The sequence below is a fragment of the Ursus maritimus genome, unplaced genomic scaffold (genome assembly GCF_017311325.1).
Source record: "Ursus maritimus isolate PB19 unplaced genomic scaffold, ASM1731132v1 scaffold_3, whole genome shotgun sequence".
Lineage (NCBI taxonomy): Eukaryota > Metazoa > Chordata > Mammalia > Carnivora > Ursidae > Ursus > Ursus maritimus.
Window position 1 is genome coordinate 21,366,833 of NW_024425563.1, and position 18,843 is coordinate 21,385,675.

The 18,843-nt window shown below is 43.0% G+C and overlaps 1 long non-coding RNA gene across 16 annotated transcripts in view; it reads left to right on the forward strand.

Annotated features, from left to right (window-relative positions):
* Positions 1 to 18,843, forward strand: part of LOC121105805 — a 222,099-nt gene that overhangs the window by 151,560 nt on the left and 51,696 nt on the right. For all 16 annotated transcript variants that reach the window (XR_005838489.1, XR_005838501.1, XR_005838494.1 and 13 more), the window contains one exon: positions 4,270 to 4,700. This is a non-coding gene — a long non-coding RNA (uncharacterized LOC121105805). The remainder of the gene's footprint in view (positions 1 to 4,269; positions 4,701 to 18,843) is intronic.

Consider the following 18,843-nt stretch of genomic DNA (forward strand, 5'->3'; position numbering starts at 1 on the left):
TTCAACACTTTTTCATGTTAATTGGCCTTTTATATTTTGGAGCGCCTGGTCTGTTAATATCTTTTACCTTACACATTGATAAATGATACAGAGTTTACTACTCTGTTGCAAGTATTTAATTTTTTCTTTACCTTTCACTGCAGCTGCTTTTGGAGGTACAGGACATGTATTGTACAGAACAATGTAGTCAGCTGGATTCCCGTTATGTAGCCTTTTGTTACTTTTTTCATTAATTCCTTTCCTGTCTCTAATTCAGAAATGTTTCCTTCTGTGTTCTCCCCACCCCCCACACCCCTGTTTACATTTAACTCTTCAGTCTTCAAAGAATTAATTTTGGTGAAGGCTATAAAGTAGGAGCTGACTTTAGTTTTTCTAGAATATTCTCTTATTCACATGTGTGTCTAAAATCCCAGTGGAGCTGAGATGTGAACCAAACAAGTGCTTTTTCTTATTTTAGTGTCTTGATTTTCCCACTGGAAAAAAAAATGAGGAGGCTGTGATATACGTGTGGAAGGGAGGAGCCAGGAAGAGGGACTGGTACCATCTCTCAGAGCTTCACCCCTGCGCCCAGAATGTACCCTGTCTCCTTCTAGCTCAGGAAGTAATGATGCTCAGCACAGGCTGGTGGAGGACCGAGATAGCAGCAGTAACAAAGGTCAGAGGGCCTGTGAGTTAGGAACTAAGTGGTCCAGAGTGAGCCCTTCTAAGTCTTCACCCTACTTCAGTTCTTCACCACTAAGATAAGCAACCAGGGCTGTGCTCATTGGAGACTTACTCGAACCTCGGGTTACAGATGGAAGGCAGCACATAGTGAAAAAGAACCCTAGCCTAGGGAGGTCAGAAATCTTGGGTCCAGTTTCAGCGGCCAGTCTATGCAACATAAGAAAGTCTCTTGATTTCCCTAATTTCCTGATTTATTGGGAATTGGGGAATTGAGATGTATATTCCCTGAGGTTTATTCTCAATGAGTTATGGTCTAGGCAAGTGGCCGAGCTCGTTTGTGCTGCGAATCCGTTGGTAACTAGTTCATCTTTCCTTAATTCAGTCAACCAGTGTAATAGCAAGTTCAGTAAAGTGATCCCCGTGTCGCTTAATACTCTACCTTGGAGAATTTGCTTCTTGCTTTCTTACTTTTCCGAACTGTTCTTAATCAAGCTTCCCTTCTGAAAGACTTCTGCTTTTCCTTATAATTACTTGTTTTGCCCAGCTATCTCTTATGTTTACGAATTAAAGAAAGTTGAGCTAGGAAGTGCTCAGACCTTGTCCTGCCACTTCCCCAGAGCTGTGGTATACATTTTTCTAAAAAGCTGAAATAGAAATGTGAAAAGCATTTCAAAAATTGGGAAACATTAAAGTGATACAAGTAATGTCTAGGAGCTCCAAATACCTACTCTCAACCATGTTGTTTATTGGTATTAATAAATTATTTGTTAACGTTATCAGTAACAGAAATTGCATTGAGAAACAGACAACCACAGGCCAAGCCTCTCCAATTTCAAATATCTTTACATTAACATACTCTGTTTTAGAGAAGTAGCACAGAGAATAGGTCTTAAGTAGTTTTTGTATAATAATAGTAAGTCATCTATCAGTCAACCCATTATAGTCATGAATGTTTTAACATTCCTCTCCCACTTTTTGATTTCCAGAGCCAGTGAACATGGTTTGATGTCTGTGGCATAATTTATTTAACACATAAGGATAATTCAGATACTATTTAATGATGATCTTTTACTAGTTTAGATCCACAGATGAAAATGTCAGTGCATTGACATTTTCCTCTTGAGAGTGTATTTGCTGTAATAAAATACAGTGACCACTTGAAATCTATAGAACTTGGGTGGAACTTGATAAATCCAAACAGTTTTCTCCTCTGTGCCCCAGGAACACGCAGCACTATATGTTAAATAAAGCATAAGTATTTATACGTAGCTGCAACTGACTTTGTTTGATGACAATTATGTATTGCCTGATCTTTAAATAACATTGAAAAATAGCCTTTAAAATCAATCTTGGATGAATGTGACCGTCACAGAAACTGTTCCTTTATTAATTAAACTTTCACTTCTTACGGTGAATTGCTTTGATCTCATCAGTTGTTTTTTTTTTTTTTTAATGTCCTGAGGGCTTTGTTTTCAAGGCTTCCCAACAAGTTATTTTTTCTCAAAGGCCATAATATATTCATGACTCAATGAATCCTAAAAATAGTATTTTTAAAACCCTGTTATAAGCTTATTTTTCTTAGTGTGCTAGTCTGCTGCATAATTTTCTTTGCTGTGGGTCACATGATTCCTCCCGTCTGTAACACACGCACTTAAAATTTTCACTTCCTGATTGAGCCATCAAGATTACGTAAAACGTAAATCAGTCTAAATACCTAAAAGCAGGAATTTTAAGGGAAAGAAATGCTTGTTTTCTTTTTCTGTTTCATTATTGACACCTAAAAAATCGGGAGTGAGTGTGTGCCTGCCTGTTTGTACTTGGAAACAAGAGACGGTTAGGGAATTTTTTTTTTTTTTGTCCCCTCCCTTTCAGATTGAATCAGACTTTGCTTTCATTATAAAAATAATGTAGCAACTAGATAGACCGTGGGAGTAGTAGAGTTGCAGGACTGAAATCAAAATGGTTCCGATGACTGAGAGAGCTGTTCATTTACTTATTACTCTTTTCATGATCTGAATGAAGAGTGCAGCATCTCTCGGAAGGTAACGAACGATCCGATATTTCAGAATTGTAAATGGCCATTTAGCCTTTCTGCTGCCTGCTGTAAATGAAAGTAATTTCTCGCAGGCTGGATGACACTTGTTTTATCACGGATCTTAAAATCCTTCACATTTTCTCAAAGCAGTTTTGAAGTTGTCATAGCAATAGCATGACATTTGGAGGGGCTTTTAAGTAGTCCTTTAGCTAGAGTTAATTAATTTTATTAACTCTGGGTGTTTTTCTTTCCTGCTTCTCTCTGACCAACAAAGGCCATAATTGCTCAGATATGTATTTTTCGTGTTTATATCTTGGTGACTACAGTTTGAGGACTTGGTGTTTTGTTAAGTTGTTTCAGGAAAAGAACAAGAATATAATCGATTGATTTCAGATAGGTTAAACTTGGGTGTTGGTTACTTCTCTGTAGAATTGCACTGCCATTGTAGGACCAGAATTTAGTTTTATTTAAAGAGGTGGATTATGGGAGATGTTCCCCCCAAAATGTAATGGTGACTTGCTCCAGGGATTACAACTGTCCTTTGGTTTGATTCAGATATATCTAGAATAAGAGTTGAGGTACGTGGAAGGGAATGCGTCAGACTTAGAGGAGAAAATGATTTCTTTTAAAAATGAAACACTCAGCTACGACACCAAAAGCATATTCCATAAAATTTTTTTAAAAATGGAATAATATGGACTTTGTCAAAATTTAAAATGCAATACTTTTGAAACTCTAAAATTTAGTAAAATAAATTATCCTCTAGGAAAGTTTGTGGGAATCTTCTATTGGGAGAAAGTAGGTCGGGATCTTCCGTTCATAAAGCTCTGTGGCAGAAATTCTTGCCAATACGGTGATTGGTGAGAAAGGAAGCTCTTCTCTTGGGCAGGCAGAGGGTCAGGAGAAAGAATGATCCGTGCTAGGTCTGGGTGCTGGGACTTTAAAAAGTATCAGATGGTCAGTGCTTTTGTTTTCTTATAAAAGTAACCAGAGAAGGACACTTTAAAAAGCTCATGTGAGTTTCAGGGGTTTTAATGCTAAGGCCAGTATCCTTACTGTTCTGGGGAGGATCTGTTCAACCAGGGGCAACGGAAGACCATCGGGATAGCCCCGTGTGCAGCCAACAGCAGTAAAGGTGCTAATGCACGTCCGGTGATGTCAGGAGTTACGAGTTGGCGGTTTCAAAACACTGCAGTAAACAAGGTCAAAGTGTCCCGTTTTGCTGGAAGAAGGTTTGTTTTTATGAGCTGGACAGTACGGGGATGAAGTAATTTTTCAAAACAAACCGAATTTATATGCTTTCTGTTTGTTTGTTTTACTTTTGGGGTTTTAAAAAATTAAGCAGATGAGATTTAGTAAGGGTCCCCTTTTTAAGCAGAATTATACTTTTCCCCTGTTTTTATTTTCTGTTGGTTTTCTGTAGTTTTCACAGAGGAAATGAAAAGAATTCTGATCTAGGGATTTTTTAAATGCAGTTTTAGAGAGCAAGCTGTGACCCAGTATAGGTAACTGCCAATCACAATCACTAGTAAAATATTCCTTGTGATTGTGTACCTTTCGCTCTTCTTCAGACAGGCATTTCAGTACCAGAAAGTTAATGGCGCAGAATACAGCTGACTGCTTGGTTCTCGTCTCCATGCATTTTCCAACCTTGAACCTGAGAATGCTAGAGGCTGGAGACTCTGGACACTCATCTGAGCAGTTACCTGCTGGTGGCCCGGTTCCTGAGGTAACAAGTGGGTGTCCCGGGCGTGTGTGCACTAACGACAGCCGTGATGCCGCGTGGTGCCCAGAGGTCACCACCATCTGTCCTGGGGACTCCTGCTTGGGGCTTCTGAGATGAACTGTGAACCTGGGGCATCCTGCAAAGTGCAGGCATTTTGGAGTGCCACAGCAAATCCGGGCGTAAGCATAAACACAGCTTTCAAAGTGAAAGCAGGGGCCTCGAGGAAGGAATTACCCTCGTCTCATTCCCGACCTGCTCACTGTGCTGGAAAACAGAGTAAGTGTTGTTTGTTTCTTTGTTAGCCAATCGCTCCTACATGTTTTCTCTTGCTGACATTATATTAGACACTCAATATCTGGCAAATGCCAGGGTTTTTTCCCCTTCATTGGGAAGTAGGATATGAAGTTTGTTAAATAGCTGATTGCTTCTTTTATCTTTTCTCTCTCTCTTCCTGTATCTAGCGCTGTGCTGGCTTGCTTGTAGGAGATAGCAAGAGATTGAAATTTGTTATCAATTAGAAAACAAAAAGTTCTGTTTTTTATTTTTTTTCCTAAACAGCCCAAGAACTTTGCCACTAATTAAATGACAATGACAGAGGCAAAGCTTTTTACGTGGTACAGCCAGGAGCACATCTAGCAAAAACAGTCCCACTGTCCTTATTTCCATTGGGAAGCAGAAAGAGTGCGTGTAGGAGGAGACACACGTGAAAACAGAGTCCCCTGTGGGAACTGTAGACACTGGGCGGGAATGGTGCCTGGACAAGAGGCTGTAATTTAAAAACCTGTCAGGAAATGGAAAGGGGCTGAGGATTACAAATTATTTAATGATGTTGGGAAAAAAAACAAAAAACAGACTTCATGTAAGAATGGGATAACAACGTATAAAGAAAGACCTAAACTTGTCAACAGAAACTGAAGTTTTCCTTCATGTTAAAAAGGGTCATGCCTTATAGATTTATAGAAAATGTATGGCTTTCAGCAAATAATTCAGAGGCATCATCACCTCTGCAGAAGACTTTAGGGCACCAGCCTAATTCTGACGCTTGACCCCATCGTCCAGTTTTACCTGATGCTAGCTCCAGAGCGGTTGCATGGCTCAATACATTTTTAATCCCAAGTTCTGTGGTTTTGAAAATGCAGTACAAATGGAAATGCAGAGTAGTTTGCGAATTGTAACTAGATTATCCTTCCTCATAAAATGGACTGTTTTTACCGTAGAGTTTTCTTGACTTCTCTCAACTCAAACAATGACACTTAGAAGGTAGAAGGAGGCAGTGTAACTATGGTGCGGCCCTGGAAGCAGAAATCAGGGATCTTATTTCTAAATCTAGTGTGGAATAGTGTGAATTTAAGTTAGAGCTTCTGTGCCCTGGGAATTCACATTTTATCTCCAAAGTGGTGGTGGTAGGGCCCGGGGTGTCTTGTTTTTCATTTAAAACACTCCATGCTCCTTAATATGAATGTCTGTGAGTTATTAATTCAGCAAACTTCTTTAAATACCTTCTTTATGTATAGTATTGTGCTCAGAGCTGTAGTTTAATCACAATTAAATTTACCGAGATTTGGTTTGTAAATTAAAGATTGAGAACAGTTTGAAACAAGGGTGAATGAGCAGAGCATTACCATCGAAGCGGTTTGTTAAAGGATGGTGCCAAGTGAACAGGGCTGTCCCCTTCTGAGCTGCCCCTCCTAATTAAAGGGAAAGGTGGCTGCCATCTGTCTTCTTTCATTCAAGGCAGTAGGGGGCCTGGGGTGGAAGGAAGCACCCCCCCCCTTTATTTTTTCTCCCACTCTTTTTTATAGTCCGCTTTCTCCCTAGTCAGTGACCCAGAAGGTCATTGATGATCTATCGCAGAATGAATAGTAACGTAAGCATGCAAGGCACTTGCAAAAAAAAAAAAAGTTTATTACATGTGCTATCCATTTAGAATTCTGCTCGAATTATGTCTGAGAGTGTTGTAATCTCTGTGTTGGTGTCTTTGCCCCTCTTGTTCCTGAGGACGCTACTGGCAGGAAAAGTGGGGATTTTTAGTTTTATTGATTTTACTTGTTCATGAAAAAATGTTTACCCTTCACTGGGCATAATCAGAAGATGGCAGCATGTCACTGTCCAGTGGGGATCTAGAGAAATACTGTTCTTACCAAAATCAAGGCCACCTGTTAACTATGATACACACATGGCATCACAAGGGAGACTGTGGGCAAGGGTGTTAACCCGTGTCCCTGTTACTCAGTGTGCACTAAGGCTTACTGGCCCAGTCATTGGAATAGTTCACATTGTTTATCCTTTAGTTAGGCAGTAAGCCTTTTAGCCCCGTTCTCATAAGAATGGGTTATTGGAGAATTTAATTTGGGGTTATGGCTTTTCGTTGCTTTTGAAATGTAGAGTGCTCTAACCGAGTGATTCAGCTTTCTTGCCTCAGTTTCCACCTCTTTAAAAGGAAGGAATACGTGCTGCTCTCAGGAAATATTTAAGAGACTATGAAGTAATACTTCGTCTTTGATAAAAGCTTTATTATAACTGAAAAATTCTAAAACCTTTGTTTGTTTCTGTTTTCAGTTTTTATGTACTTAAGCAAAGTGTCAGCAGTCATTTAAAAAAAGATTCAGTCCTGATGCAGTCTGTTGAGCTTGCCCAGGCAGTAGATTTGGACTTTCCAGAATATTCTGGGTTTTAGTACTTTCTGTGACAAGGAAATGTTATGTCTCTTAAGTCCTTGGTGTTTGGAAAGCCCAAATGTGAGAGTCATGTCTGTAATTTTATTTAAAGGTTTTTTTTCCCCCCAGTTTGTCATCAACTTCTCATGAGCTTTCTCATAGATGTGCTTATGTTGTTGAATCTGGGAAGAGCAGTATGTAGGCTCTGAAGACACTGACTTCCGTCTGCATGATCGGAGGGGAATGGAAAATAGCCCATTTCCCAGTCACTGAAGGGTACACCATGCTGGTCAGGCAGGTCTTTTCGTCTTTTTTATGTAATAACTGTAGCATCTTGATGAGGTGCTTTGGCAGCTGTTGTTGCTAAGGTGTGATTTAAAACTAATTTGGTTCAGGGGCGCCTGGGTGGCACAGCAGTTAAGCATCTGCCTTCGGCTCAGGGCGTGATCCCGGTGTTATGGGATCGAGCCCCACATCAGGCTCCTCTGCTATGAGCCTGCTTCTTCCTCTCCCACTCCCCCTGCCTGTGTTCCCTCTCTCACTGGCTGTCTCTATCTCTGTCAAATAAATAAATAAAAATCTTAAAAAAAAAAAAAAACTAAAACTAATTTGGTTCTACCCGTCTTGTATTTATTTCAGGGGAACTAAATAAACAGATTGAATGAAGCACATCTATAAAGTGTGACTCTGAAGTCACGTGATTAATGCTTTAATGCACATAACAAAGGACACACAGGCATGACAATGAATTTTGCCTCCTTAAAGTACCCTGTCAACCGGGCAGAATTTAAGCTGCTTTTACAGCAGTGCCATCTTTGCCAAAGACACACTTAGAAGCTTTTGTTCGCTATTGCCTTAAGAGCCTTCCATCCTTTTTTTTTTTTTTTTTATTACCCCCTGTGGTAGAAATTCTCTGTCCTTTGAGAATAGAGGAAGGAGCCAGACATTAGGTCTGATGAACAGACTTATGATCAAATAACTGACCTGAGTCATTGATTCATGTAAACATTTACTGAGGCACCTACTACGTTCCAGTAGTAAGGACTGCAGATTCCAACACGAGCATGCCATGCCCCTGGCCCTCCAGGAAGACACAGTTGAGTGGGATAAATGACGCACACAGACGTAACACTACATCCTGACAGGTACTCTTAATAGAGGCCCACGTGGTGTTGCTAGGGCCCATGGTGGGGTTACAATAAAATTTGATGGAAAAATGAGAGTAATTGTACACATGATTTATAAAGGGGCTTACATAATAGAATTTTGGAAATGAAAGCCCTGAAAAAAACCTTTTCTATTTTAAGGATGAGGAGATTGGAATTTATTTCTGAAATAAATTCTCAGCCAGTTGAGAGCCTTATGAGAAAAGGTGTTCATTCTGTAATAATCTTTTTTTTTAAGATTTTGTTTATTTGTTAGAGCGTGAGCAGCGGGAGGAGCAGAGGGGAGAGAGAGGGAGAGGGAAACAATGTAGGGTAGACTCTGCCCAGCATGGAGCCCAATGTAGGGCTCAGTCTCATGACACTGAGATCATGACCACTGAAATCAAGAGTCGGACGCTTGAACTGACTGAGCCACCGAGGCGCCCCTGTAACTACAATTTCTTTTGGTTAAAAAAAAAAAAGACGTCTTGGGCACTTGGGTGGCTGAGTCATTTAAGTGTCCGATTGTGAGATCGAGCCCTGAGTGGGGCTCCAAGCTGGGTGTGGAGCCTGCTTAAGATTCTCTCTCCGCCCCTCCCCCCCCAAGGTGTGACTCTATATATTTTGACATTGTTAGAATAGCTCTGTTATTCTCCAAAGGAGACCGTTTTGAAGAATGATTCTTATTTACATGTTAAAACTAGGTACTTCTGAAATACTCAGTATACCAAAGCGTGACGTGCCATAGTTATTGCTAAGAACAGCCGTATAGCTTGTGGGAGACCTGAAGCTCGCTGGCATTTCTGAGTATTGTGGGAGAGAGAAGTCTTCTTCACGTCCTCCTTCATGTTTTATGCCATGGGGACAGAATTTGTCCTGTAGACAATAGTTGATCTCCCTGTGGATAAGTTCATTTAGCAGTTTCCTGTGTCGTGTCCCTCTATGCCAGGCACAGTTCTAGGAGCTGATCAGGTGAGCTGATTGGCTATAGATCGCAGATGCTGGTGCTACCAGTAGGACTCTGTGGGGCTGTGCACTCAGCCACCACTTCCTGGGTGCTTCTCTGTGCATGGCCACGTGGGCGTGGCAACGAGGCTGCCCTCGAAGAGCTTGCACTAAGATTCCGTGCACAGGAGACAGAATGAACGTAGAGTGAGAGATAAATGTGTTAATATAGAGAGTGAACTAAATACACCGCACGTTTGTAGAAAAGAAAGCTTTGCTATGGCCAGGATGATCAAGAAATACTGTATGGATTAAGGAGCATTTGAGCTGGACATTGACAGAAGGGTAGTGTTGGACTTGAAGACGTAGAGGGAGAGTGTCCGAGTCCAAGGAAAGCTGAGCAAAGGCCTAGAGACAGGGATGGGAAATTCCAGTGGACAGAGTGGGCAGTAACTGATTTGTTGTTGCCGGGCAACCGTGTGTGTAAAAGTGACTCATGAGAAGATAAGGCAGCCAAGGTCTGTTGAGGCCAGATCCGGGAAGGCCATGAATGTCAGACGACTACATGATTTAAACTTAATCCGAAGCCACTGGGGAGCAGTGGAAGAGTTCTGGTCATGAGAGTGACAGTGGGAGCTCTCCTGGAGGAAGCCTCGTCTGGTGTCAGTATGTGGGGCGGTCAGCTAGTGAGAGAATCAGAGCGTGAAGCCACGCGAGCTGGTGAGACAGTCCAGGGAGGGGAGGGGAAGAGGGCCCAGATGAGGAGGGACATTTGGGATGGAGAAAACTAGATTTAAGAACTGCCCGGATAACAGAGGTTGGCCGGTGGGGAGGAAGGATGGAAGCAAAACTAATTTCAAATTTTAGAACCCAGGCGCCATTTATTACTTTCTGCCATTTGCCAGGCATTTCACATGCGTTATCTCATTCAGTCGTATCTAGTTCTACAAGGTTCTGTTTTTGTCTTTATTGCAGAGATGAGAAACGTAAGGCTTGGAGAAAGATTTGTCTAAAGTTGTACAGCTAATAGGATATAGAACAGGGCATTGCAGACATCCCTGATTTCCACGCCCTTGTTCTCTCTACCCAACTCGGTTTGGAAGAGAACAGACATGAGAGAGAAGGTGATCTTTGTTGTTTTGTACATGATGAAGTTTAGGTGCTGGTAAGGTGTCCCATCAGGTGAGTGGAGATGCGGAACTGAATCTCCAGGACAAAGTCAGGAGGATCGGAGTTTAAGAATGAACTGCATGTTTATTTATTCAGTAAATACTTGTTGAGTGTCCTTTGGACCAGTGCTATATAGGAGAGGAATACAGTGGGAAGTGAGCAAGCCACAGTCTTGATTCCCAGAGCTGCAGGCTAGTGAGGTCGTCACCACTCTGTGGGTTGATTGTAATGCACGGGGATGTGCAGATTCCTGTAGGAAAAGCCATCCAGGGGACGTAACCAAGTCTGGGGACACAGAAGGTTGCTGAAGAGGTTGTAGTACTTAACATGAAACCCAACGATGAGTGCCATGATAAAGCGAAAAAAGGCATATTCGAGGCAGGGGAAATCAAATGTACTACACCCAGAGGCAGGAGAGAAACACAGTACATCCGAAGAATGGATGTAGTGTGACTGGAGTGAAATGAGTGCCCCAGGTAAGCCTAGAGAGGCAGGCAGTCACTAGATCAGGAAACACCCCAGAAACTGCGCTGAGGAATCCAGTTTCTTTCTTTCTTTCTTTTTTCTTTTTAAGATTTTATTTGTTTATTTTCGAGGGGGAGGGGCAGAGGAAGAGGGAGAGAATCTCAAGTGGACTCCGCGCTGAGCACAGAGCCCAACACGGGGCTTGATCCCATGACCCTGAGATCGCGACCTGAGCTGAAATCAAGACACTCAACTGACTGAGCCCCCCGGGCGCCCCCCCACGTTACTATCTTAGGAATGCAGGAAAGTATTGGTTAATTTTAAGCACTGGGGTGACATGATTAGAACTCATATTTAGAAAGACCATTTTGGGATGCCTGGCTGGCTCGGTCAGAAGAGCATACGACTCTTGATCTTGGGGTCGTGAGTTTGAGCCCCACATTGGGGGTAGAGATTACTTAAAATAAAAATAAACTAGTAAGTAAATAAATAAATAAAAGAGTGTTTTGTCTGCTGGAGAAGAGATTGTAGGGAAGCAAGTACTGGAAGCAGGAAAACAGGTTAGGAGACCGTTGGAGAGAGGAATCTGGGTGAGAGATGATGGCGATCTGCATAGAGAGGGAGGCTGGGTGATATTTGAGGGTGGTAGCTATGTTGGAATTTGGGGATATGGAAGACGAGAGAGAGGACTAAAAGTCAACATACAGGTTTCTTTTTTCTTTTAAGACTTATTTATTTGAGAGAGAGCACAGGTAGGGAGAGGCGTAGAGGGGGAGAATCTCAGACTCCTGCCGATGGGGGAGCCTGACGTGGGGCTCCATCTCATGACCCATGAGATCACGACCTGAGCCGAAATCAGGGGTCAGACACTTCACTGACTGAGCCACCCAGGCGCCCCAACATGCAGGTTTCTGACAGACAGCTACGTTGTTGCTGGTACTTAACTAGAGGCCACGGTGGGAGGATCAGATCTGGGGTTTAGAATTGTTAGGTTTGGTTATCCTGAGTAACTGGTATCCTGAGTAATTGGTGAATACAGTAATCAAGAGCTGAAGGAGAGGAGGTTGCGGCCAGAGAGTGGATGTCCAGATTTATTATTGCACAAGCGAGGGTGTTCGAGGGATGATAAGAGAACCAGGTCGTGAGAGCAGGTGGGTGAAGCAGAGGGTGGAGGCCGGCTGTGGGAGATGAGGGGGTTTTCACGTGGAGGTGGGGGTCACAAAGGTTGTTGGCTGGACTCGGAGCAGAGAGGGTCAGCGCGGAGGTTAGTCACCACGTGTGGAGGAAGCACGGAGGCTGGGCACTGAGGTGTGCCCTGAAAATGTGATTTCCACGGACGGTGTGACAGACCGCATTAGCGAGCGAGGAAAAGCAAGGGCACAAAGACAAAATGAGTAGGACCCAGGGCCGGACCTCTGAGAGGAGTTCAGGGGCGGGAGGAGATCAGGGAGGTGGTTTCAGAGAGGAAAACATGGAAGTTCAGAGTCCTGGAAGACCAAAGAAGGTCAGCGCCGAAGAAGGAGGTGTTGAGCAACGCCCCACTAATGCAGGGCTCAGGAGGAAAGGATGGGGAGCGACCTTCACTCGATGAGCCCCGAGTCATTAGTGCCTGTGAGAGAGCAGCTCCCTGGAGCGACGGAGATGAAGGGCAGGCAAGAAGTTGGGGAGCGTATGGGAACCACCAGGTAGAGCAGCAAGTTTAACCCCACTTGTAGTACACTTTTGGCGGGAAGAAAAGGGCTTGTGGTAGCTTGAGGAGTGAATCTATTGTAGCAGCTAATAGTGAATCTTACTATTCGGTATTTCTTTTTTTTTTTTTTTTTTTTTGAAGATTTTATTTATTTATTTGACAGAGAGCACAAGCAGGGGGAGTGGGGGGTAGAGGGAGAGAGAGAAGCAGGCTCCCTCCTGAGCAAGGAGTCTGATGTGGGGCTCGATCCCAGGACCCCGGCACCATGACCTAAGCTGAAGGCTTAGTCGCTTAAATGACTGAGCCATTCAGGCACCCCATTTGGTATTTCTTCGACAGTCTTCTAGAATTCTCTACCGTGTGTCCTGTTGCTGGTCAAATTATTTACCCTTTCTGTGCTTCATTTGTAAAATGAGTACCTGCCTCATTGGGTTGTTGTGAGGACTACGTGAGTCGTAAAGCAGTGCCTTGGGCACAGTAAGTGAGACACGGATGATGGTCAATAAAAGCAAAGATGAAAACTAAGACATGTTAAAATAACGAATCATGTATATCCTGTGTGATATATAACATACACATGCCATCACATTTTAAGCATGATTCCCTGAGTATTCACCTTAACTCTGTAATGTAAGTACAGAGGCCTGGGGTGTCATAGCTCTGTGGATGTGGTGTGCCCTGTGCCCTCCACGCACCCCCCACCCTGTTTGTGTCACTCCTCTGTGTTACAGAGGCTCTGGCTCTGACGGAGTTTGCAGCCCTTGTTCTAAAGGCTTGTCCCTTCTGTGGACAGGCTCATTCTGCTGTCCCCATGCCAGCTTCTACGTCTACTTTACAGGTTTTTTGTGCTTTTTTTTTTTTTTTTTTTAGATTTTTATTTATTTGTTAGAGAGCGCACAAGCAGGGGGAGCAGGAGGCAGTGGGAGAGGGGAGAAGCAGGGAGCTGGGCAGGGAGCCCGTTGTGGGGCTCGATCCCAGGACCCTTGGGAATCATGACCTGAGCTGAAGGCAGACGCTTAACCGACTGAGCCACCCAGGCGTCCCTACTTTACAGGTTTTGCTCAGACTTAGAATTCACCTCAAGAGACGTGGGTGCCTCATCCGAATATCTTGCTTTAATCTGATCGCCAAGAGTGAAATTGCGGTGCGTTCCAGGGGCTTTTCCCACAGCAGAGAACCATCTGAACATCCTCTCTCTTGCAAGGAGATTGTGATCATTAATTTTATGTGTCGGCTTAGCTAGGTCGCGGTACCCAGATATTTGGTGAAACACCCGTGTGGATGTCACCTGGAGGTATTTTTAGATGAGGTTAAACATTTAAGTCGGTCGATTCTGCGTAAAGCAAATTGTCTTCCATAATTACCTTCATGCAGTTGACAGCCTTAAGAGAAAAAGACTGGTGCCCGCCCCCCACCCCGCCCGGGAACAAGGAATTCCGTCTCCTGACGGCCTTCCAGCTCGGACAGCCACACAGCGCTTCCCTGGGTCACCAGCCTGATTGAGGATTTCAGATTTGTCAACCCCCATAATCACCTGGGCCAGTTCCTTAAAATAAATCTCTCCGTCATTCTCCATCTTTCTCTCCGCCATACTTGCACAGAGACACACACACACACACACACACACACACACGCACGTGCTTGTACACGCACATCTTACTTGTTTCTGTCTCTCTGGAGAACCCTATCATAGATGGGGAAGTACAGACTTTAAGTTGTTCAGCTGCTGTGATATAACGAAAAACTGCCGCAGGTCTCTATGCATATATACATACATTCACACGCACACATATTCATGCTTCTGTTCGTATATAACTTGTGGTGTAGATGAGGAAAGCAAATTGCAGAGGGGACGTGGTGTACTCATGGTGATGCATAAAATTGATGGGAGAACCAAAGAAAGAACCTGATTTCCTCTGCTGTGTTTCAGTTGTTGTCTCAGTAGCTGGCTCTCATGTTTTTATTAACAAGATAATAAGCTGCTGGGTTTGCCTTGCATGATTGTCGCTAACATTTATGGACTATTTTCTGTATGTTGGGTATTAATCTAATTCCTTTGTGGGTGTTTGTGATTTTAATCCGTACAACTACCCAGCGAGATAGGCTCTAATACTGTCCCCATGTGACAGATTTAAGCACTGAGTCCCAGTGAACAACATGGTCCTTGCTGCACAGTAGTGAGTGATAGAGGGCGCCTGGCGCCCCGGGCAGCCTGGCTCCAGGGCTGGTGCTCCTAACCACCCCCTTCTATTGCTTCTCAGCATAGATGTCCTGAGCGTAGCTCCTCATCTCTCCTGTGGAGTCATCATCCAGAACATTCGTTGTGGTAGTGGTACTTTTTATAGGGTTTGTTTTATAAATTTTTTAAAAAGATTTTATTTATTTAAGAGAGAGAGAGAACTCACAAGCAGAGGGAGCAGCAGAGGCAGAGGGAGACGCAGGCTTCCCGCTGAGCCCAGTGCAGGGCTCGATTCCAGGACCCCGGGATCATGACCTGAACCGAAGGCAGACACTTAACTGACTGAGCCACCCAGGCACCCACCCCTTAATGGGGTTTGCTTTAAAAGAGAAAATGCGTATAAGTTATTTAAGTTATAAGAGGCCATCTGATAATACCTGCTGGCACTTCCTTAAGAAACAGAAAACATACCCATTACAGCAGCAATTTGGGCCTCTTGCTGGGGTCTATTTTTAGCAACTAGACTTTCCTGTCTAGCCTAGTAGTGCTGGTGGCCATCTGATTTGCCACAATCATACAGAAATGTGATAAAGTGGTGATGTGGTTTAGTTCCTTGTCCATTAGTTTGAGGGGTGTTCTGGGGAAGGAGATAGCAAACTTCTGTGTGTCTGTCCCTGGGTTCCTAACTGCTATTTCCTGGGCCCAGTGTCGTCAGAACTCGTACAAGTGCTTTACAGACATACCTCATGGAGTCTTCTCAACATTATCATCCCATTTCGCATTTAAAGAAAGCCCTGATTAGGGTGTTCAAGAATGTCTCCAAGGTCAGTAGCAGAGCAGGATTTACACGTTATCTTAATGACGCCAGCCGATGCTCCCAGTCTCCCTGCTGTCCCTCCCTGGGACTCTCGGCTCCTCCCTGCTGGACTGTAAGCTCCATGAGGGCAGGACCCTTTCCTCACTGGCTTCACCGCCATATGTCAGCATCTACCAAGTGCACTACCTGACACACAGTTGGTACCTCATGCAGGGATGTGGAGTGACGAACTCACTCTGTTCTCTGTGATCACCACCAACCAGCTGTGGGCCAGGGAGAGAGCCCAGACCTGCTGGGGGTACCCTGGACTCCCGTGGAGTGAGCCCTCCGGCACCTGTTGGCGGACATTTACTCGATGAGCACATCAGCCTGGCCTTCAGCAAGGTGCTGCATGGCTCTGTCGACAGATCTCCCTCCCCGAAGGCCTCTATATGATGTTCTGTCCATGCCTGTCATAGCACTCAGGACTGCTGTTCCATAGCTTGTACTCTATGCCGATCTAGGACAACATCTAAATAATATTGGTGCTTTTTAAGGAAACGTCGAATTATATGTTTTTAAGACATTCCTAAAGTCTCTGTTTCTTCCATTATTCCAGATCTCTCCCTCTCTTTCTCTCCTGTGTCTTTTCTCTCTTTTACGTGTGTACTCACGCTCACATGTACACTCACATTCACACACACTCGTGCACGCACTTTCACAGCCACCCATGTTTATTCACACTCACGTAGTCACACACCCCCCCCTTTGTTCCTCACCTATCTAGTTAACGTATCTCCTTTCTTTTCAAATGAAATAGATGGAAAGCCACTTTGTAAAGCAACGCTGTGTTATTTATATTTTGTCCCATTTTTTTTTCTCAAAGTTCATTTCCTTTGCTTCTCATAACTGGAAACTAGATATTGTAGTCAGCACCATTATATAAGTTTATTTTTCCTCTTGGAAATACTAAATTATGATGAGTTTGATCAAAAAATATAAAAATAAGCAGCATACAATACTTAACCTCAGATTCTTGCCTTTAATCCTGCAAGTATATGATGATTTCTGCAGACCTGGAGTAAATAGTGTGAATTTTCTTTCTTTCTTCATAAAACAAATGGTATGGCCTAGCAGAGTCACCTCTGGGCTTGTATAGTTCATAAGATACACGGGTCTGTGTACATACTTAATCTACGAATCAAGGCTTATGCCTTTTGTAATTTTTCTTTCACCTTAAAAAGAAACCTGGCTGGCTGGAAACTCCATTATTGTTACTATAAGAAGCCTTACGATTTATATCCAAATCAAGCCAGGAAAGAATGCAGATTCACTCAGTAAAAATTCATTAACAGCCTGCATTGTCCCAGAATGCACCTCCTTGTAGCTTTGAAAGCCTCAAAGTTAGGGCAGTTTATGTTTGGGAATGACCCGTCAAGATAGCAAGGCAAGATGTAGGCAAGAATGTAATTTTTCAAAATTTAAATTTAAATGTGGAGCATACATCAAAAGAACACAGTCTTATTAGAGCCACAAAAATGAGAGATAAATTTGAAAAATGTACCTTCGCAACCTTCTCAAACTCTAATTGTTTTTCTGGCAGTCCTCTTTTTGAATCGGTCTGTTGATTTGTTTATTCTTTTTTTAGTAGGAAGGAATAAAAAGTTCTCCTTAAGAATTCATTAGAAATTAAAATTCATCTCAGCAGTTAGTACTCTAGAATATGGTGAAGGCTGATTTAAAAGGGCAGTGTTTAATGGGACCGGCCTTGGAAAAAGAGGACAGGGAATCGTCCTGGCCAGCACATCTTCGCCATGATGGAGAAATGGTTTTGCTTTAATTGCAATTCTTTCATTCCCTTCCTTGCCAAGCCCAGTGGCTTCTGTTATAACATGTGGCGACTTCTCCCTCGGAGACTAACTCAGTCCAAGTTACCATAATATTTAGGACCAGCTACAAAGACATTTCTTCCCCTAAACCCATGCCAACTCTAAATCAAACTATCTTCTCCTCCCTGGCCATTCAAATAGATCCAGCTCTTATTTGAAAATAAGGACAAGAAATGCACAGGCCTCTTTTTGTTTTATACCTGTTCGAACAGATAGATAAACAAGGCACGTCATGCCTAGTGTTGCTTTGAGCTCGGTCACTTCCTTCTAAAACAGACTCTCATACCGTGTTCATTTAAGACTTGCAACTTAGATGTTCTAGACAGAAGAAAGCGTATTTTAGTCTAGCTCCAACAAACTGTCTGCTATCAGTACTGATGCAGGAAAGAAGAGCAGTCTAAAATCATGGACCCTCAACGGGTGTGGCTCTGAGCTTCTATACAAACCTCAGCCTCGATGGGGGCAGGGCTGGGAGACAGCCTCATCCTTAGCGGCCTCAGATTGTCCTCTCGCTGAACAAGGAACACTAACCCATCTTGTTTTTAAGAAAGCAAGCCTAGCAAAATGGAAAGATATTCCTTTTTTTTTTTTTTAAAGATTTTATTTATTTATTTGACAGAGAGAGACAGCCAGCAAGAGAGGGAACACAAGCAGGGGGAGTGGGAGAGGGAGAAGCAGGCTCCTAGCGAAGGAGCCTGATGTGGGGCTTGATCCCAGAACGCCGGGATCACTCCCTGAGCCGAAGGCAGACGCTTACCGACCGCTGTGCCACCCAGGCGCCCCAGGAAAGATATTCCTGATAAGTAAATTTGCTCTGACCTGTAAACCTGGTCAGAATATTTTTTCCTTGGCATTTGATCCACCTACTACATGTGTGTTTTAGTCACCTTGATTAAGTACTTATATTCCATAACCAGTGTTACTAGTATACATTAATTTCTTCCTGTTTTTAGGAGGTTTACCTACCTGCACTGCTTAGTTTATTGTTTTGAAGTACAACTTTCAACACAATTCATTTTTATGGGTTGTATTTCTTTTTAATTTGATCATTTTATATGTATAAAAGATTTTATATATATATATATATATATAGCTCTAAAGCACAATAAAAAAAAATGCACTCTAGTGAACTACCACCCAATTTAAGAATCAAAACATTGCCAGTACTTTTGGATCTCTCTGTACTTCATTTCGACCATTCTCTGGCTTCCTCACAATTCTGAAATTTGTGTTTAAGGTTCCCTTGATTTTTTTTAAACAAATATGTGTATTCTGTCACATAAATGTGTGACATTGCTAAAGGTATTTTGAGACGGGTAAACGTGTGCAGTTTTTGGCAGCTTGTGTTTTTCCTCCATATTATGTTTAAAACATTCATTCATGTTGTTGGGGATACAGCTGTTCCTTTGTATACATTGCTACAGTATTCCAGTGTGTGTGAATATACCCTGCTTTCCCCCTTACCTGGTTTATGGGGCGAGGG